This window comes from Phocoena phocoena, chromosome 8, assembly GCF_963924675.1.
Source record: "Phocoena phocoena chromosome 8, mPhoPho1.1, whole genome shotgun sequence".
NCBI classification, from domain to species: domain Eukaryota; kingdom Metazoa; phylum Chordata; class Mammalia; order Artiodactyla; family Phocoenidae; genus Phocoena; species Phocoena phocoena.
In genome coordinates this window covers 15,975,119-15,995,749 of record NC_089226.1, presented here as the reverse complement: position 1 = coordinate 15,995,749, position 20,631 = coordinate 15,975,119, and the positions used below count along the sequence as shown (strand labels likewise).

The 20,631-nt window shown below is 39.7% G+C and overlaps 1 protein-coding gene and 1 pseudogene across 2 annotated transcripts in view; one reads left to right on the top strand and one right to left on the bottom strand.

The window, feature by feature from the left end:
- SIK3 (SIK family kinase 3) overlaps positions 1–20,631 on the bottom strand; it is a 245,690-nt gene that overhangs the window by 121,498 nt on the left and 103,561 nt on the right. The gene's annotated exons all lie outside the window — the stretch shown is intronic.
- Positions 667–1,790, top strand: LOC136126756 (small ribosomal subunit protein eS1-like; annotated as a pseudogene).

Below are 20,631 nucleotides of genomic sequence, written 5' to 3'. Positions count from 1 at the left end.
TCTTATACTTGTCTCCAGGGCCATGAACACAAAACTTTCACTAGGGTATATATTTAGGAACCAATAAGTAAAGCCAAATTGTTTTCCAAGATGGTCATATCCAACAGTGGGACTGTTCCCACTGTTCCATATCATCACCAACAACTGTTATTTCTCATTTTTCCCAGTCTGGTGAGTGGTGGGGAGCAAAGAGTTCCTCGCTGTTTTAATTTGTATTTCCTTGATTACTGAAAAGGTTGAGGATCTTTTCATATGCTCACGGACCATTTATTTCAGCCTCTGTGAAATAAACTTGTTCGCGACTTTCCTATTTTCTTTCTTTTTAATTTGAAAAGTTCTTATATTCTAGATGAACTTTGTCAGTACATCTTCTCTCAAGTTGTGGCTTATTTTTTCACTCTCTTTATGGTGTCTTTTTTTAAGTAAATTTTTTTATTGAACTATAACAGATATGCAGAAACATCTCCAAATTATAAGTGTAACCCACATACGAAAAAGCAACTTGGCCCTTTTGGCTCTATGAGCAGCACCATGGCGGTCGTCAAGAACAGGCGCCCTTCTAGGAGGCCTCACTTTTAGTCTAGCGCAAATTACCTAGACTATATGAAGGTGATAAAAGCATATTATAAGTGATTTTTCTCCTACTGTGAAAAAAAAAAAAAGAACAAGCGCCTTACAAAAGGCAGCAAAATGGGAGTCAAGAAGAAAGTAGTTGATCCATTTCCTAAGAAAAATTGGTATGACATAAAAGCACCAGTATGCTCACTATAAGAAGTACTGGAAAACCACTAGTTACAAGAACTCAAGGAATGAAAATCACATCTGATGGCTTCAAGGGTAGTATTTTTTTTTTTTTAATTTATTTATTTTTTTAGTTATTTTATTTTTGGCTGCATTGGGTCTCCGTTACTGTGCCTGGGCTTTCTCTAGTTGCAGCGAGTGGGGCCTACTCTCTGTTGTGGTGCTTGGGCTTCTCATTGCAGTGGCTTCTCTTGTTGCACAGCACGGGCTCTAGGCGCGCGGGCTCAGTAGTTGTGGCTTGCGGGCTCTAAAGCGCAGGCTCAGTAGTTGTGGCTCACGGGCTTAGTTGCTCCGTGGCATGTGGGAACTTCCCAGACCAGGGCTCGAACCCATGTCCCCTGCATTGGCAGGGGGATTCTTAACCACTGTGCCACCAGGGAAGCCCTAAGGGTAGTATTTTTGAAGTGAGCCTTGCTGATGTGCAGAAGGATGAAGTCACATTTTGAAAAGTCAAGCTAATTACTGAGGATGTTCAAGGCAAAAACTGCCTGACTAATTTCCATGGAATGGATCTTAGCCATGACAAAATGTGCTCCGTGGTCAAAATGGCAGACCATGATTGAAGCTCATGTTGATGTCAAGACTACCAATGGTTACTTGCTTTGTCTATTCTGTGTTGGTTTTACTTAAAAACACAACACTCTGATGCAGAAAACCTCTTAGACTGAGCATCAACAGGTCCACCAAACTTGGAAGATGATGGTAGTAATCATGACCTGAGAGGTGCAGACAAATGACTTGGAAGAGTGGTCAATAAATTGATTCCAGACAGCATTGGAAAAGACAGAAAAGGCTTGCCAATCTATTTATCCACTCCATGATGTCTTTGTGAGAAAAGTAAAAATGCTGAAGAAGTCTAAGTTTGAACTGGGACTAAGTTTGAGCTTCATGGTGAAGGTGGTAGTTCTGGAAAAGCCACTGGGGATGAGACAAATGCTAAAGTTGAACGGGCTGGTGGAAATGAGCCACCAATCCAAGAATATGTTTAAGATTCAGAGAAAAAATCCGATTTGTGGGGAAAGAAAGCAATTTTGGGTTCTCAATAATTTTTAAGAGTGTAAGAAGTCCTAATATCAAAAAGTTTGATAACTGCTAAATCAGACATATGTGGTATCTTATTCTCCGTGCCACTAAACCTCATATGTCCCATCTCTTCTTTCTCTGTACTAAATTTCAGAAATTTTCTTCAGATCTATCTTCCACTTCACTCTTGAATTCTATCCAATCTATATCATCTTTCCATTGTGTTTTGTCATTTTTTTCTTTAAATTTATTTATTTTTGGCTGCGTTGGGTCTTTGTTGCCACACGCGGGCTTCTCTAGTTGCAGCGAGCGGAGGCTGCTCTTTGCTGCAGTGCGCAGGCTTCTCATTGCGATGGCTTCTCTTGTGGAGCACGGGCAATAGGCATGCGGGCTTCAGTAGTTGTGGCACGTGGGCTCAGCAGTTGTGGCTCGCAGGCTCTAGAGCGCAGGCTCAGTAGTTGTGGCGCACAGGCTTCACTGTTCCACGGCATGTGGGATCTTCCCGGACCAGGGATCGAACCCGTGTCCCCTGCATTGGCAGGCAGATTCTTAATCACTGCGCCACCAGGGAAGCCCCTGTCATTTGTTTATTATTTCTAAAAGTTCTGATGAGACTGAGCTCTTCTTTCACACCTTCCTCAACAATTTTGAGTCTCTTCACCATACCGTAATTTTAATCCCCTCTTTTATTTCTTTAAACATCTATAGTCTTTACAAGACTAATGATTACCACTGATGTTTTAGTTATCTAACACTGTGTAACAAACCTCCCCAGAACTTTGTGCATTCAAACAACAACAATCACTTATTTTGCTCACAAATTTGCAATCTGCCCAGGGCTCAGAAAGGACAGCTTGTTTCTGTTCCATGTGGCACCACCTAGGGCTGCTTGACAGGAAGTTGGAGGATCCAGTTTCCAGAGGCTTCTCACAAGGCTGGTAAATTAGCACTGGCTGGCAGCTGGCAGCTTAGGCCTCAGTTCATCTCCACATGGGTCTCTCCATGGACTGCATGGGCTTTTTCACAGCATGGTGATGGGTTCCAATAATGAGCATCCCAAGAGAGCAAGGAAGGTGTGCGGCATTTCTATGACTTAGCCTCAGAATTCACATAATATCACTTCCGTGTTGACTGACTTTTGGTCAAAGCAGTCAGAAAGCCCTGGCTAGGTTCAGTGGAATGAGACAGACTCTACTTTTTTTTTTTTTTTTTTTTTTTGCGGTACGCAGGCCTCTCACTGTTGTGGCCTCTCCCTTTGCGGAGCACAGGCTCCGGACGCGCAGGCTCAGCGGCCATGGCTCACGGGCCTAGCCGCTCCGCGGCATGTGGGATCTTCCCGGACGGGGGCACAAACCCATGTCCCCTGCATCGGCAGGCGGACTCTCAACCACTGCGCCACCAGGGAAACCCCAGACTCTACTTCTTGATAGCAGAATAGCAAGGTTCTAGAAGGGCACATGGGTTGGGAAATACTGCGGCAGCCATCTTAGGAAAATATAATCTGCTACACCTGACTCACTCATAGTTGCTTGTCTTCTTGTGCAAGCTCACATTTCTTGCAACTTTATCCATAAAAAATTTTTGAGGTCTGTCCACAGAGACTTAAATTTGATTCTCCCAGACTCTGGGAATCACAACCAACTAGGACTACTAACAACAAAGTTAGCAGCTGAGAGATTTTCAGGCCTTACAGGTAGTGCAAAATCCTGGCTGCAAATCCATGTGAGGGCAAGCTTCTGTTTAGGCAGTTTCTTGGGAGACTTTCTCCCCTTCTCCATCCAGATCCAAGGCATTAATATGCAAGTCTCTGTATGCAGGGAATTTTTTTCTCCTACTCATCCACTGAGAAGTCACCTTTCTGGGATCCCAGTTTTATATAGGGCAGTTTCTAATATGACCTCCCACTCTGCTTGGACACTATTTTCTTCTCTTGTCCCTCCTCCCTTTGGCTCTAAAGCCATAGGAAACCCTCAGCACAAACACCACCATCAGTGCTTACTCTACATTGTGGAATCATGCTTTCTAGTCCTTTCAAGGCCTTCAGTTGTTTTTCTCACGTGGGCTTCAGTATTTTACACATATTTTTCCTTTCCCCAGCTTCATTTTAAAATGTTCTGACCAGAAGGGAATTCTCTGCACATCTAATCTACCGTATTACTGTCAAAGAAATTACTCACCATTCATTTTAAGCTATTTCACTTACTAAAAAAAGATAAATAATGTCAGGAATACATCTATGTTTTTAAAAGGCAGCCATGTAAAATATCATATTTACTTGGATGGAAATGCTTTGGAAAATGTCCTTAATTAATACACTTCCCACAAAGCAAATCAGAGCGAACTTATTAGAAACAGTAACTGTTGCCCCAGATTCTTCACATCTCTTAAACTCTATTGGGCTCTATGCCCTTGTACGTATTTTTTTTTTATTTATTTATTTTATTTGTTTATTTCTGGCTGTGTTAGGTCTTCCTTGCTGCGTGGTCTTTCTCTAGTTGCAGTGAGCAGGGGCTACTCTTCCTTGAGGCGCGTGGGCTTCTCACTGCAGTGACTTCTCTTGTTGCGGAGCACAGGCTCCAGGAGCGCAGGCTTCAGTAGTTGTGGCTTACGGGCTCTAGAGCACAGGCTCAATAGTTGTGGCGCATGGGGTTAGTTGCTCCGCGGCATGTGGGATCTTCCCAGACCAGGGCTCGAACCTGTGTCCCCTGCATTGGCAGGTGGATTCTTAACCACTGAGCCACCAGGGAAGCCCCCTTGTACGTATTTTAAACATGGTTTAGAACTGCACCACAACACAAGGTAAAGGAAACTGTACCAATTTAAAGGAAAAAACAACAAACTATTTCTAGAGCCAATGTCTTAAGGTTAAAATTAAAAAAATAAAAAGATGCGGTCAATGTCATGTAGGAAGAGGTAAATTCAAGTTCTCTTTGGCAAAATGAAAATGAATTAACTGGATTTAATATTCATATGCATTTTTTGAAACATATTCTTAAGACTAAAGAAACAGCAGTTCATGAAAAAAAGGAGCTATAAGCCACTGGAATAAAGCCTTTGCGCGTCAGATCTCCCCACCACGCTGAAAGCAATGGCTACAAATTACCGTATTCCCCAAAAGATGACAGCCAAACTCTTCTATCCCAGAGGAAAAATGGCTATTGCAGCCGTTAGTCAGCACTGCAGGAGGCTTAAGACTAAGTCACTGAACAGACCATTTATTGTTCTTCATCTTGTACAATATGACCTTTCCAGCTCAGCCTGCTAAACATCACAGTGGCCCATGAGGAGAAAATCCACATGGAAGCAAATTCCAAAATGCAATTTACCCTATAGGCAGCTTGCTTTTCCAGATTCTTCATCCCACTTTGCTCTACTCCCCTCTGGGTCATAACAGAACTTGGCAAATGTTAGAATTTGCTATGTATAAACTCTGGAGCCCAGATTAGAAAACTCAGCAAAGTATGCATTTGGTACTGGCAAAAATGGTCGCTTTGTGCACTGATTCAGATTTGCTAACTTAGGATATCTACGGTTTCAAAAATGTGTCTGCAACTGTTGAAATAAAAAGAATCGGAGAAAAGGGACGTGTCACACACATCCCAACATAGGCTTACGAGTCTTCTGAGATCATCCTCTCCGTACCAACAAAATACCAAGGCCATTACACAATCTGTGGTTTCTTCTCATAATTGAAGAAATTAATAGCTTTGGATGCAAAACTTAGATAGCTTTACTCTGAGATATTCTCCCAGCCTTGGAGCTCTGTGTATAGAATCCCAAAGTACCAGTTACCAGACTCCCAAGTAGAGGTCTACAAAAGGTTCTTTTCATTCACTAGCAATCTTTCTTCATAGAAAACTTCAAAAACGTCTTTTGGAAGAGTTTTCCACTTATAAAAAGAGTCTGCAACAAAGCCCTATTGTATAGTAGTTTGTGTTTACCAAGTTGACAAAATCCATCTACACTGTAATTTCATGTCATACTTTATTGATACCTCTTTTCCTTATATTAAAATCAAAGAGTTAGCATCCTAACAAGGTAGAGAGTACACAGGATACATTTAGCACATGACGTATGACCAAGTTTAAAAGGGTTGAACCTGGAAAAGGTAAGTGCTCAGTTTGAATTGTAAGTAATCTGACATACTGATTTGGGGAGCAAAGCTACATTCTATAGTTTTAGGCAATGTAAATCTAAAGCATAACACAGCAATGAGCTTTTCCATCTGAGTAATAAGGGTATTCATATAAACTAATTACAGCCTAGAAATTAATTAACTGATCAAACTAGATGAGTTTACCCTTGGTAAATTAATAAGAGCTTGCTTGTCCATCTGGACATTAAAATGCTAGTCAGCAGAGGTTTTGTTATAACTTAATCTGTTTTGATTTGCTTTACATCAGAATTTTTTTGGCCTCCATTTGTTCACCTACATCTCTGGAAGTTCCTTTATACACATCCAATAAAAGCAAAACAAGTACTTAAGCTTGTACATATGATTCTAAGGGGCTATCTTTTTAATAAATTTTGCATTTATTTAGAGCAATAATGTACATGCATAAAGATATTATTGTTTTAAAAAATTATACTTTGTAATGCAGTCCCTTAACACACCCCAAAAAATCAGTGCAACTAATGCCTATTCAATGAATAGTATAACTACAAATAAAAAGGTCCTCATTTACTCCTGCACAGAAACTGAAGGACCTACTAGCATTAACCTCAATTCAGTATTTTAGACACACAGGCTTTACGGAGAAAATGAGTTTATAATTTCAGATACCTCTAACTGTCAAGTCACATAACCAGGTCTGGGTTTCTACAGGGCTGTGGTAGCTCACTTCAGTTAGTGAAGCAACCCATCAAGGGCATCAATCAGTCTGGTTGGGGGGAAAAAGCATCAATATATTTATGATATTTTGGATATACACATTTTTTTCAGTCCACTCTTCTACCTTTTTCTGAAGAACAATTTTTTTGTTACACTCTAAACTTCTGACTTTTGATATCAAGTAGAGAATCCCAATGTCATTAACGGTGCAGAAAGAAGAGCCTGGGCTTGAGGCAAGAGAATGAAATTGGAATCCCAACCCTACCACTTAGTTTCACATCTGTAGAACAACTACTTTAATAAAGTTGCTATAAAGGTTAAAAGATGTATCACCTAGAACAGTAGCTGGCATAGAACAGATAACTAATAAGTATTGGCTGTTCTTACTGTTGTTATTAGTACCAACACTATTATTATTATTCTACTTATTCCTGATGGGTCCCTACCCTGTTTCCTAGCAATTCCAAACTTCTGTCACTTTCTTCAAGCCCTCTAGTCAAGCTCAAATCCCTAACTTTCAACAAATGACCCACTCTTGTGCTTGATAGAGAAAACAGACATGAAGAATTTCCTCAATTTCATGTCTCTAGATATCTTCATGCACCCAAATTTGCCTTTTCTTTTTCATTCTAGAAGAAGCAGGTCTTTCCTCCAACCTCAGGCAAGTAATAAGTGCCCAGTAACTGTTAGTCACTAACTATCATCCTCTTCCTCTTCCTCAACAAAAGGAACAGGAATTTCCAAACTCCACGTTACTGAAGACTGGCTGTTGCTCTAATTTCAGGCTTGGCAACTACCAACACTCATGTGATTATGGAGGATGGCTACTGGTTTTACAGTAATCCATTACTCTCTTCTTCATCCTCAAAATCCATTTAGCTGACATAAAGGAGGTCAAGTTCTCAAAATAACTAATGGTTCAAACTCATAGAAACAGAAAGTGGAATGGTGGTTGCCAGGGGCTGGGGGGAAGGGGAAATGGGGTATTTTTTAATGGTTATAGAGTTTCGGTTTTGCAAGATGAAAAAAGTTTTGGAGTTTGGTTGCACAACAATGTGAATGTACTTAACACTACTTAACTGTATACTGAAAAACAGGTAAAATGACACGTTTTATGTTAGTGTTAATTTTACCACAATTTAAATACATACGTATTGGTACTAGCTCAAGGCCACCCCAATATGACCTCTGCCAACCTTTGCCCTGAATTCATTTTCTGGACCCCTATTCAAATTAGGGTGAAAGTTCATTTAGCCATTTCAGTTTGTTCAAGCAAATTCCTGACCAACATCTAGATAACTTATATAACCTATGTTTTTATAAAAGATAAAAAAGATGCCATGTTGTTGAGAGATACTTGGGGGTTAGGATTGAATTCTCAGAGACAACAAGTACAGCATCTGCTTCCCTCCACCCAGCAGAAATAAATATTAAAATAATTCTCCAAGAATACTACTCACACTCCCAGTGGAATCTTCTGACATTGGCACATAGGATACTTGGGACAGAGGTATGGAAGTGAATAAACATGTGGTAGAAAGCTCTCTTAACATAACCTGCTCCAGTGAAACTCACCAAATGAAACCCATGTTGTAGGAAAAAATTTGACTTGAGATGCAAATATTTATAAAAACTGTGATTTAAAGACCATCTATTTTTAGGAGAGAAAATATGCAGTAAATCTAACACAGCAACAAACTAAAATGCAGGGTGAAAAGATAATAGTAAACCATTTCAACCAGAATAAGAAACTGTACTTTTGAGAGTTTTTTTTTTTTTGTGGTACGCAGGCCTCTCACTGTTGCGGCCTCTCCTGTTGCAGAGCACAGGCTCCGGATGCGCAGGCTCAGCGGCCATGGCTCACGGGTCCAGCCACTCCGCGGCATGTGGGATCTTCCCAGACCGGGGCACGAACCCGTGTCCCCTGCATTGGCAGGCGGACTCTTAACCACTGTGCCACCAGGGAGGCCCGAGAGTTATTTTTAAAATGTTAAATATTCACTCTTTACCTCAAGATGTTCAAGAATCATTATACAGAGAACTGAGTGTGTTAAACACATGCAAACACATATGAACAAAAGCTAGGTTTGGCTGTATGCACAGAACTTGCCTGTAGTTGGGTGGTACAACTCCCACTTACCTCTTGAAGTATGTAAAGGACATTACCTCAACACAAAGGACATTACCTCAACATAGAACCATGTAATGTTAACACTAGAAATATCTTATTCTAACCCAAGCCCTTTGTTTCATAGATGATGAAACTGAAGCACTGAAGGGATAAGTAAAACCTATGTACAAAATAAATTATGAGATCCCAGCATATAAAAATTCAGTAACTTTCTAATATACCAACATTAATTTATAAGAAGATGTGATGATAATAATTTTTAAAAGAACACATTCACAATAGCCACAAACTATCACAAGCCTTGGAAAAAGCATTACAAAAACGTGTGAGAATTTTATGGAGAAAGCTAGAAAACGTTAGTAAAGGATCTAAAAGAGGACACATGCCGTGTCCATTGACAGAAATGCCTAACGTTGAAAAGACCTCAATTCTCCCTCTTGCCCCTATATAAGCCACACTCTAGTCTCTCTTTCAAATAAAACTACAATAAACAAAAGAATATTCTTCTATGTTGTGGGCGATAATGGCAAAGGGACACAGGGGTAAAAAATATAAGGATAAACCAGGAAAATAAGTCATCTTACCCAAGCAGTTTAAACTTTAAATGCAAGTTTCTAGCCTATAACGCCTAGCCAGCAGGACTCTTCCTTCTACATTCATTATTTCTGCGAGTTCAAATGTCCCTCAGATGATCTGCGTTTTCATGCAATTCTCCATATTTGCTTTAAAAATCAGTAAAGGCTTTTAAAATGTAAAGTGAACTTTGGAAACAATGTGGGCAGACCAGAAACTAATTTAACATTGGAACTTCGTAGCCCACCTTACACTTCTTTAAAGTCTGTACAAACTTGCTCTTCAGTATTCTGCCACTGGGCTTCCTGAAAACACCGATAGAAACTAACTTTCTAAGTCCCTACAGATCAAGAAGACAAGGTCAGCCCCCCACCCCACCCACAACGCCACACACACCTCCAGGACCAAACAGATACAGCACCATAAAATCCTAATAAAAGTTCTGCATTAAAACTAAAGGCAACCCAAGTTATTTTCAGTGAGTAGTCTAAGATAAAGAAGGGGGGCTTCCCTGGTGGCGCAGTGATTAAGAATCCTCCTGCCAATGCAGGGGACACGGGTTCGAGCCCTGGCCCAGGAAGATACCACATGCCGTGGAGCAACTAAGCCTGAGTGCCACAACTACTGAGCCTGTGCTCTAGAGCCCGTGAGCCACAACAACTGAGCCCGCGTGCCACAACTACTGAAGCCTGCGCACCTAGAGCCCACGCTCCGCAACAACAGAAGCCACCGCAATGAGAAGCCCACGCACAGCAACGAAGAGTAGCCCCCGCTCGCCGCAACCAGAGAAAAGCCCACACGCAGCAACGAAGACCCAACGCAGCCAAAAATATAAATAAATAAATAAAAGGGATTGAGTACTTTAAAATGAAAAATTAGACCTGACCCTGTGGAATTAACTTCCTATTACTGTGGATTTCCAAATCAAAATCCCATGTGTAGATTTTGACACGTGAAGTAGGACGAGGCGGGACAATTAACAACTAAATCTTTAACCTAAGCAAGATAGTTTCTGACAGTTTAACTCAAAAAGGTAACTAAAAATACACATAGGGCCTAAGTTAAACCTTAATGCAAACTGGTGAAACTTCTGTTCTAATAACTTCCGAGTCTCTTTAATATTTTATTACACCAGATCCAAAGCTGCCAAAATTTAAATATCAGTCTGGAGACAGGGGCAAAAGATTCTTTTTCCCCTCTCCCCCAGAAAAAAATAAATTGGAAACCGTAGATATTCTGTGAGAAGGCAGTAAGACAGTCTGTGTCTTAACGGTGCAGTCATGTAAAGTCTATGGCCAGACACACTGACTATGCAAGCTGCTTGGCAAGCAATACAACATGGGGTTTACTAATACCAATCACTGTAGGGCTCTTGACTAGCCAAGTACCAGCGAATCTGCACTAAGTCTACAATTCAGAGGTGAGAACTTTCCTGAATACAAAGCTACTATAGAGGCCAAGTGTCTAGACTTGAGGAGGAGGAAACCTGCCAACATCAGAGAGCTTCCCCAGATTAAAGAATGAACATTTTCCCCCTTTGAGAGAGAACGGGAGAAAATGTTATGAATGAGCCCAAACAGTCAGAAAGCTAACCAAAGTTGGGTATATCCTGTATACATTAATGAATAAAGCAACAAGTCTAAACTTACGGGCCTGCAGAATACAGATTTGAATATCTTAGTATAACAGTACGGATTATTTTATTAAAATAAATATTTAAAAGTACATTTAAAAAACATTATTTCTCTAGTTTCTTCAAGAATATAGGACAGGGGCTTCCCTGGTGGCGCAGTGGTTGGGAATCCGCCTGCCAATGCAAGGGACACGGGTTCAAGCCCTGGTCCGGGAGGATCCCACATGCCGCAGAGCAACTGGGCCCGTGCGCCACAACTGCTGAGCCTGCGCTCGAGAACCCGCGTGCCACAACTGCTAAAGCCCTCGTGCCATGGCTGCTGAGGCCCGCGTGCCTAGAGCCCGTGCTCTGCAACGGGAGAGGCCACCGTGGTGAGAAGCCCGTGCACCACAATGAAGAGTAGCCCCCGCTCACCGCAACCAGAGAAAGCCTGCACGCAGCAACGAAGACCCAATGCAGCCATAAATAAATAAATAAAATTTAAAAAAGAATATAGGACAAAAGACCAGTGAACTATATCCCTAGAGTTAAACAGGAATAACCTCTTCGACAGGCTCTCAATTCTTAAACCTTAGTTTTCCTTAAGGCTCTCTCTCTCTGCTTAGGCTGCTACTCAGTCACTCCTCCCAGACTCAGATATCTCCAATCAGACCATAATAGCTTCCATGTCTGTATCTCCAGGCTTCATATTTCCAACCATCACCCCCTGGATATCACCCTCATCGTCTCCATTATACTGGAAAGTCAGCCCATCCATAATTAAACTGATCACATTTTCTCTTCCACTGCCAAATCTTCTCTTCTACTCTGAATTCCCTTGTCACCTAAAAGCATTGTTTGGATAAAGCAATAATTAATCTACTTCCTAATTCATCTACTTACCAAAGGTCTCCTGCTTCACTTCCCCAAACCATTAATCCCTCACATTCCAAAAATGTTCTTCTATCATGAAAGCAGTATCACAAAATAATAATCGCTACATAGATAAGTTTTCTGTGTGAAGTACTGGGCTTTATGTATATTACCTCATTCAATCTAATCCTCAAAACAGTGCTCTGAGGTAGGCATTACTGTGCTTGTTTTACCAATGAATTAAACCGAGATTGAGGCTTATCCAAAGTCAGAGAAACAGCTAATAAGTGGGAGACTAGGAGTTCAATATCAGATACTAACTCAATCACTATATAAAACTACCTCAGTACAGATTTTTTTTTAATTGAAGGAAGGGGGAAACCAGGCATAATTTGATCATCCTAATAATTAAGTTACTAATTCATCATTTATCATACAGTTTCTGTCATGAAGTACACATTATTTTATATTATTAGAGATACTCTCAAAACACGAACCTGATCTAAAAGACTGAACCAAAAATATATTTTGGTGATTGCCTAAACAATGAAGTCAAATTGTATTTCACAATCTGCTTCCAACCTACCTTTCAATTATATCTTCCAATATTCCAGCTACTGCCCCCTTCCCCACTCCCCACACTTTTTGGCACTAGCTAACATACACAACTAGTAATTCTCATTCACTCTTCCTAAGGCCAGGTCTGTGGGCAATGTTTTTAATGTAGCCTACCCTGACTTCTTCAAGCAAAATTAATTCCTCCCTCTTCTTGCTTCTACAGCAGATTTTTCATTCTTTTTTTTTAAAAAACACAGCTTTATTATTTTTTTTAATAAATTCACTTTTATTTGAATACATTGTTTTGTGTGCTTTTTTTTTTTTTTTTTTTTTGGCTGCACTGGGTCTTCATTGCTGTGCACGGGCTTTCTCTAGTTGCGGCTAGCGGGGGCTACTATTTGCTGTGATGCACGGGCTTCTCACTGCAGGGCTTCTCTTGTTGCAGAGCATGGGCTCTAGGAGCACGGGCTTCAGTAGTTGCAGCGTGCCGACTCAGGAGTTGCGCCATGTGGGCCCTAGAGCGTGCGGGCTCTAGGGCGCACAGACTTCAGTAGTTGTGGCATGCAGGTTCAGCAGTTGTGGCTTGTGGGCTCTAGAGCGCAGGCTCAGTAGCTGTGGCGCACGGGCTTAGTTGTTCTGCAGCATGTGGGATCTTCCGGACCAGGGATTGAACCCGTGTCCCCTGCACTGGCAGGCAGATTCTTAACCACTGCGCCACCAGGGAAGTCCCCAGGTTTTTCCTTCTTAACTTATACCACACACATCTATGTACATATACATATACATTCATACACATATATCATCAAGTTATTACACACACCGAGAAAGGGAGTCATCTTATCTTTTCATATATTTAGACACACATACAGAAACCTCATATATTTTGCACCTATAGGGAAAGGCATTTGTGTAGTAATTCTTACTATTTCTGTTCCTATCTCTTCCTGTCTTATCTACTTCTTACCTACATACACTCCATATGCTCTCCAGCATATTTTTAAATTACACTGAGGCCAAAGTAAAATATTTCCAAAGGTAAAAGTAAATGACATGGCAACTAGCACTACAGTCAGGATCAAACATGTAGCACCTAATATATATTAACTGTACAAATTGTTTTGTTTGTATTTAAAGAAGTAGGGCCTTTTCACTGTGCTTTAGGTAGCAGAAATGGCCACCACTGCCCAGGATAGGGAGGTAACAGCATGAGGAGTTGGGATTCAAAACGTTATCATTAAAGGACCAAATACGAACAACAGATTTTTAGATCTTTACTTCCTTTCCCCTCCCCACAGTAATAGAAATGCTTTTTCATAGACACAATTGATTAAAAAAAAAAAATTAGAGTAACCCTATAGTAACCACACTATTTCCAGATTATTTTTCCCTCTACAATACCTTGCATTATTAACATATTTTAATTATAAAATGTCTGGATTAACTGGAAAACATTTTTTTTTATTACTGTTTAACAACAACAAAAAGACACTATAGGCAACAGAATAAACGTAACCTTTTATGGCAGAAACCCTGACACCCAAAAAGACAAGGTTACTTAGCTTCTGTAAGTGATTTCTTTTCTCTCTCTATCCTTCTAATATATTCTGAGAAACATACAGGAATGGAAATTTAAGAAAACATGCATATTCTTCCAGTGCAGACCTAAAGCAACAAGGGAAAAAAACCCTCAAGTAATGGAAGGGAATGGGGAGAGGAACAGGGGCTGTAAGATGTCAGCAGGGTGATAGGGGAGGCCAGGTTGCCAAAGAAACCAAACAGTAAAGAATAAGAGGGAAAATTGTTAGTTGGAAAACCTCTGAATGCTTTTACAGGAGCTCAATCCCTTGTCCTAAAAAGATGTGCTGCAAAGAGACCAATTGTCACGAACGACAAAGGGGACCTGGAGCAAGAACACCAACTGCCAAGCAACGCCCTCTTCTAAATTACACAGTACATGTCCATCAATTAAAATGACCGCAAATGAATTCGGAATCCATGATGAATCTTCTGACTGCAGAAACCCAAACTTTGTGTGTGTCTGTGTTATTTTAAAAAGAGCTTCTGTCAGCTTACATTTAAATAAGTATAATGGTATATTTAAACAGACATAAATACAAAAACTATTACTGTTTATATAAGCTGACCCAGGTAAAGAAACTCAGTGAGCCAGAAACACTTGTGAAATTTGCTAGCCTCCCTTCTTCCTTAAAGTCCAGTCTAAAGTTGTTTTGATTTACCACAGTTTAGAAAGAAAAAAGTGAAATTACGAAGTATTATTTATAAGCAGCCAGTAATTACTGGTTTTGAAAAGAGTTTGAAATGAGCGAACCTACTTGAAATCCCCAAGGCAAACCTTTGTTCTAAGGCCACTAAATCGTTTTGTAGTTAAGGAGATAGGGAATTAATAAGGGGGAAAAATTACACAGAAGAAAAGAATGTTAATTTTATTTTCTCTGGAAAACATAGTATTTTAGAGCATGGTGGTTAAGACCATGGTTTCTGAAGCTCTACTCCTTATTAGTTTTGGGACCTTAAGAAAGTTTCTTGCCCTTGCTGTGCTTCAGTTTCCTCACTGGTTAAGGTAAAGAGACTAATAATATCTAACTCACAGGGTAGCTGTCAGGTTTAAATGAAATAATGATTAAAGCACTTAGGGCAAACAGTGCTCGGTAAGGATTCAATAAATGATCACAAAATCCCTTTGAGATTATCTAATTAATTTCCTCATCTTGACCATGGTTATATATACTGCAAACTATTATCACTGTCAGACTAAAGTTCCTAAAATCATCCTTTCACAGTGCATGAGGAGCCATGTTTACTCACAAACTCAAAACTATGGGTCTGGCTTTCAATATCCTCTGAAACATGTCCCCACACAATCTCTCCAGTTACTGCCCCCAAACAATCAGTTTTCGTCCTACTACTCTTCACTCAACTTCACACAAAACATACTTTTTCATTTCTGCCTTTGCAGCAACTACAGTCTTCTTAAAAGGTCCACTTGCCAGGCACCTCTTACCCCTACTTTCTACCTGCGCAAATATTAACTACCCTTCCAGGACACAGTTCAGGTTCTTTGAGAAGACTCCAGTACTTTGATCTCCTAGTGATCATTCCTAATCCTCTCAACAACCTAGCTCCTGAGGATAAACTGTGACTGTTCTCTACTTGTACCTGGTTCATTCTAACTATACAAGACAACAACCTCCTTGAGGGCAGGGACTATATTTTCCCTTAAACATCATCCAGAGGTCCAGCCAAGCTATGCACCTTGATAATAAGGCTTTTCACTCATTTGTTTTCACAGTTGAAAACAAGGGAAAAAATTTTATTCAATAAACACAATAAACAGTAAGCCTCCTAAATCCATATTATAGCTTAACTCTAAGAAATTAGAAAATATTCTCATAAATATAGCTGTAATTTTACGACCAGAAAAATATCAGTTACATATAAACTTGCCCAAACCCAGTGGCATGAGAAAGAGGCAGATTCAACAGGATGAAAATATGGTTATTTGTCTCTCTTTATTTTTTTTTTAGTATTTATTTATTTATTTGGCTGCGCCAGCTCTTAGTTGCAGTATGTGGGATCTAGTTCCCTGCCCAGAGATCAAAGCTGGGCCCCCTGCTTTGGGAGCGTGGAGTCTTAACCACTGGACCACCAGGGAAGTCCCGGTACTTCTCTATTTCTGATGTAAAAAGAATAAGCAGCAGTGTTTCACTATTCTTAAGTTGCTAATGGAAGCATGCAGACTTTAAAAAGTTGGCATGTTCCCTGATCAGTATCACATTCATCCACAGCAATATCATGGATGACCTTTTCACTTTAATCCATTATCAAAACAAAATCACAGAGCTACCCTAATGCAAGCAATTTTACATCTCTCTGAAGTTCAACAACTTGAGGGAACAAGATTCAGAGGAACCACTGGCCATTATTACTGGATTACCTCTCTTGAAATTTCCTCAGTGCCAGTCTTCATTTTGCCATGCACCTGACTCCCTGGCATCTAGTCTGGAAGTAGGCTTAAATACATACACACAAGGAGGTGTGCTGAGCAAAACACTGGTTATATACTCAGCCAGTTCATCTGGATCAAACAGGGCAGGCAGTCTGACAGATAGGCAAACCAGATGCGGGCTGAGGAGACCCGAAACAGCAGACTTTCTCATACGTACATCAATCATTCATTCAACAAACACGCAAGGCACTAAGTGCATATCTACTTCTATGTACTATATACTATATGCAAGGCACTTTGCTCAGTATTGTGGGGTTAAAAGTACTTAAATCACTGACTCATTCTATACTGGCTCACATTTTATTTATTTATTTTTAATAAATTTATTTATTTTATTTACTTTTGGCTGCATTGGGTATTCATTGATGTGCATGGGCTTTCTCTGGCTGTGGTGAGCAGGGGCTACTCTTGGTTGCGAAGCGCAGGCTTCTCATTGCGGTGGCTTCTCTTATTGCGGAGCACGGGCTCTAGGCATCCAGGAATCAGTAGTTGTGGCTCGTGGGCTCTAGAGCACAGGCTCAGTAGTTGTGGCGCACAGGCTTAGTTGCTCCGCGGCATGTGGAATCTTTCCGGCCCAGGGCTTGAACCCATGTCCCCTGCATTGGCAGGCGGATTCTTAACCACTGTGCCACCAGGGAAGCCCATGACTCACATTTTTAATAAAAGGCATATGACATATACTACCAAAAAGGCAAATGTCATTTATTTATATTTCACTTTGATTCAGAAAATGTTTAAGACAGCTTATAAAAAGTCACACTGGATAAAATATAAAATGATGAAGGGAAAAAAGGAGAGAAAATGAGATTAGAAAGACAAGATAAAGAAAAAGTAAGAGGTTTATTTACTAAAATGAGAACATTAAGATCTTTAACATTTTTCCAGAATCGGATAAATGTACAATGTAAAGAAAACAGACAGAATACTATGAATTTGAGGGAGTAACAGATCTCATCCAACCAGGGCGGTTAGGGAAGACTGGGACCCAAAAGAGCACACAGTGCCACTGTTGACTAAGAATGTGAATTCCTTTTTTTAAATAACAAAGCAAAACTGTATTCTGTTGCTCTAAAAACATGTGTATATGAGATGCTTTTCTAGACAACTCCCAAACAGAATTGATCATCTCCTTATCAGTGCCCTTTAGTACTTTATGTAACTTTATTCCTTCCTCCCAGGTTTTTCACTATCTTTGTAACATCAATGCCCAGACCAATGTATTATACGAAGCACATAGTAGGTGCTTAATGAATGTCTGTCAAATCAATTTAACAAGCCAATTATTTTCATGGTTCCACTAACCTCTGGGGTCGATCCAAAGTTTTTTTCCCCCTTCTACAGTTTTAGACATGCCCAGGAGACACAGAATAGATTGGGACAGTGGTACCTCATTAATGTTCAGTAGTAGTATCCTAGGAGGGTACTATATATAATAATCCAAAGATGAGCCCAGGGGCTCAAGGGAAGGAAAGTAAGGAAAAGACTGACAACTGTTGTTTGAAACATATCTGGAATTCTTCTTCCTTTTACCTAGGATGAATTTTGGATGTAAAGAGAAACGAATGTTTAAAATCTCAGTTTCACCGTAATGAGAGTCAGGGACTTTCACAATGATCTCATAGATAAAGAAACAAAATGGCAAGACAAAGGTATGACTTTCATCATTTCCTCAACAAACTGGAGCCTCAGAAAAGCCCCAGCCTGGCACACAGAGGTCTCATCTAATCCAGGGTTTTGCTCTTGCACAACTCCAAGATCACTGAAATTTTTCAGAAATAGTCATAGAATCATAAATCTGTATGTGTGCAGTTACATGAGCTTTTTACTTCATAAATACAGTAAAAAGATAAATTATTAGCCATATAAAAATAGAAATTTAGCCATAACCCCAAAGTAATCCAAAAAGCTGCTTTTAATGAAACTAAAAGTGGACAGTTAGGGAACTAACTTTATTAACTGATCCATTTTGAATAAATCAAAGAGAATATTGACAACTATAAAGATACTACCTTCAAGAACAAAGGGATATGAAATCAAGGAACATTCTAAATCAGATTCCAGATTTACACAACTAATCATAATTCTTAGCTTTTACTTCAAAAGATTTATGAAAAAAATGTATTTGCACAAACATAAGGGAACCAAACTTGCCTAGAGTTTGACCATAGAGTTAAAATATGTTAGAACAGTTCTGGAATCATAGGTTCAAATACAAAGTTTAAAGCATTTTGATGTTTTTTTATTGGTAGATACAGTTGATTTTTTTTTTTTTTTTTTTTTTTTTTTGCGGTACGTGGGCCTCCCACTGCTGTGGCCTCTCCCATTGCGGAGCACAGGCTCCGGACGCGCAGGCTCAGCGGCCGTGGCTCACGGGCCCAGCCGCTCCGCGGCATGTGGGATCTTCCCGGACCGGGGCACGAACCCGCGTCCCCTGCATCGGCAGGCGGACTCTCAACCACTGTGCCACCAGGGAAGCCCGATACAGTTGATTTTTATATCCATCACTTCTTTACATGAAGTTGCCGTAACAGGCCAAGTGTTTGATAATTAAGCCATAGATAGATGTTTGTGTTCCAATTACACTTCCAAACCATAAATGTCCTGAAACTTTTCTGAAACTGCAACTTCAATTCCTCTAAAATTCTTAAAAATCTGTGATTCTTCTAAGCTCCGGGTAGATCGGCAATGGCAAATTAATTACAATCCTAACTGCTATCTAGTCAATCCAGATGAACACTTGTTTTTATATCAGTTTGAAGTTCAACATATTTGTAGGTCTTAGCAGATCAGTAAGAGTATAATCTTTTGTGAGACACAGGAGGCAGCTGGATCTCTAAGAAGGCCTTTAATTGAAAAATATTCTTGATCTGAGGAAGCAATTCAGGAAAATGCTTCAATTTTCCACGATCTAGCGATCTGGCTTTAAATACAAATCATCTTTCCATACGTTGCTTTAATTTAGTATCTTCCCAAAAGAATCCCATAAACTGGTCATGGCTAAAGGTACAAAAATGAGGTGATTTAACAATTATTTTCATCATCATCACATCACATGCCATTAGCCCACTTGCTAACAAATTCACAACATAAACTCTTCTGACAATTCATTGAACGCTGAGCACCAAACCACCTTTCTATGTTTGTTTTTTAAAATACTGATTTTTTTTATTACAAAGCAATACATGTCTATTGTGGAAATTTTAGAAAATACATATCAAAAAAGAAGAAAAAAATCACTAATGTTACCACTTACAGAATGCAACCACTGACATTTTAGTGAACAGTAGTCTGTCACCTGGCTCAATGTTTTCCACCTCAAGCTCAGCTCCATCATCTCCCCAACTTCTCCCAGGTCCACCTGGATTACCTAACTCAACACCTCACCCTAAATTCCTCGAGTATGTCTGTAGTTTTTTCCTATATGTATACCTACCAACACAGAAGTGAAACTATACTATACATACTTACCCTATGAAATATGCTTTTTCCACTTAAGAACACATATTGTTTATCTTTCAATGTCTTTAGTTTTCTACAACGTTATGAAAATGTGTCATAATTTTAAATTGCTCTTCCAGGATTAGACTTTTTGGGTTTCGTTTTGTTTCATTTTGTTGCTATTCCAAACAATGTTTCAGTAAATATTCTTATGGGTACATTTTTGTTTTGACCTGCAATTATTTCTGTAAGACAAACTTCTAAAAATGAAACTGCTAAGTCAAAGAGTATACACTTTGAAAGCTGTTGACACACTGTGGATATGTACCACTAAAGTTGTGCCTATCTAGTCCCCTGCCCCCAGAGCAACACTGAGTATGATCTCTTTTTAAATAAAGCTTTGCCATTTTGGCAAGTAAAAACGACTGTCATTGTAACTGGCATTTATCTGATTGTGGGTGATACGTATATAAGGTATATCTAATATGAAGTTTGTATATTAGATATATGTTTTTTCATTGTTGCTAAAAATTTCTATCAGCTCACTTTTACCTCCAAAACCTCTTTGCCTGACCTCTGAACTTTAGCAGGCTTATATAAAAGGGGAAAGTACAGCATAAAATAACACTGTTCTGCTATTCCTGTCTTGGAAACTATTTTCTCAAACCTAATGTTGGGCAAAATAACATTTCTATGACTTATGCTCCAATATAGAAGGTATACACGAGAGAGGTGACACAATACCTTGAAAAATAAAATCTATC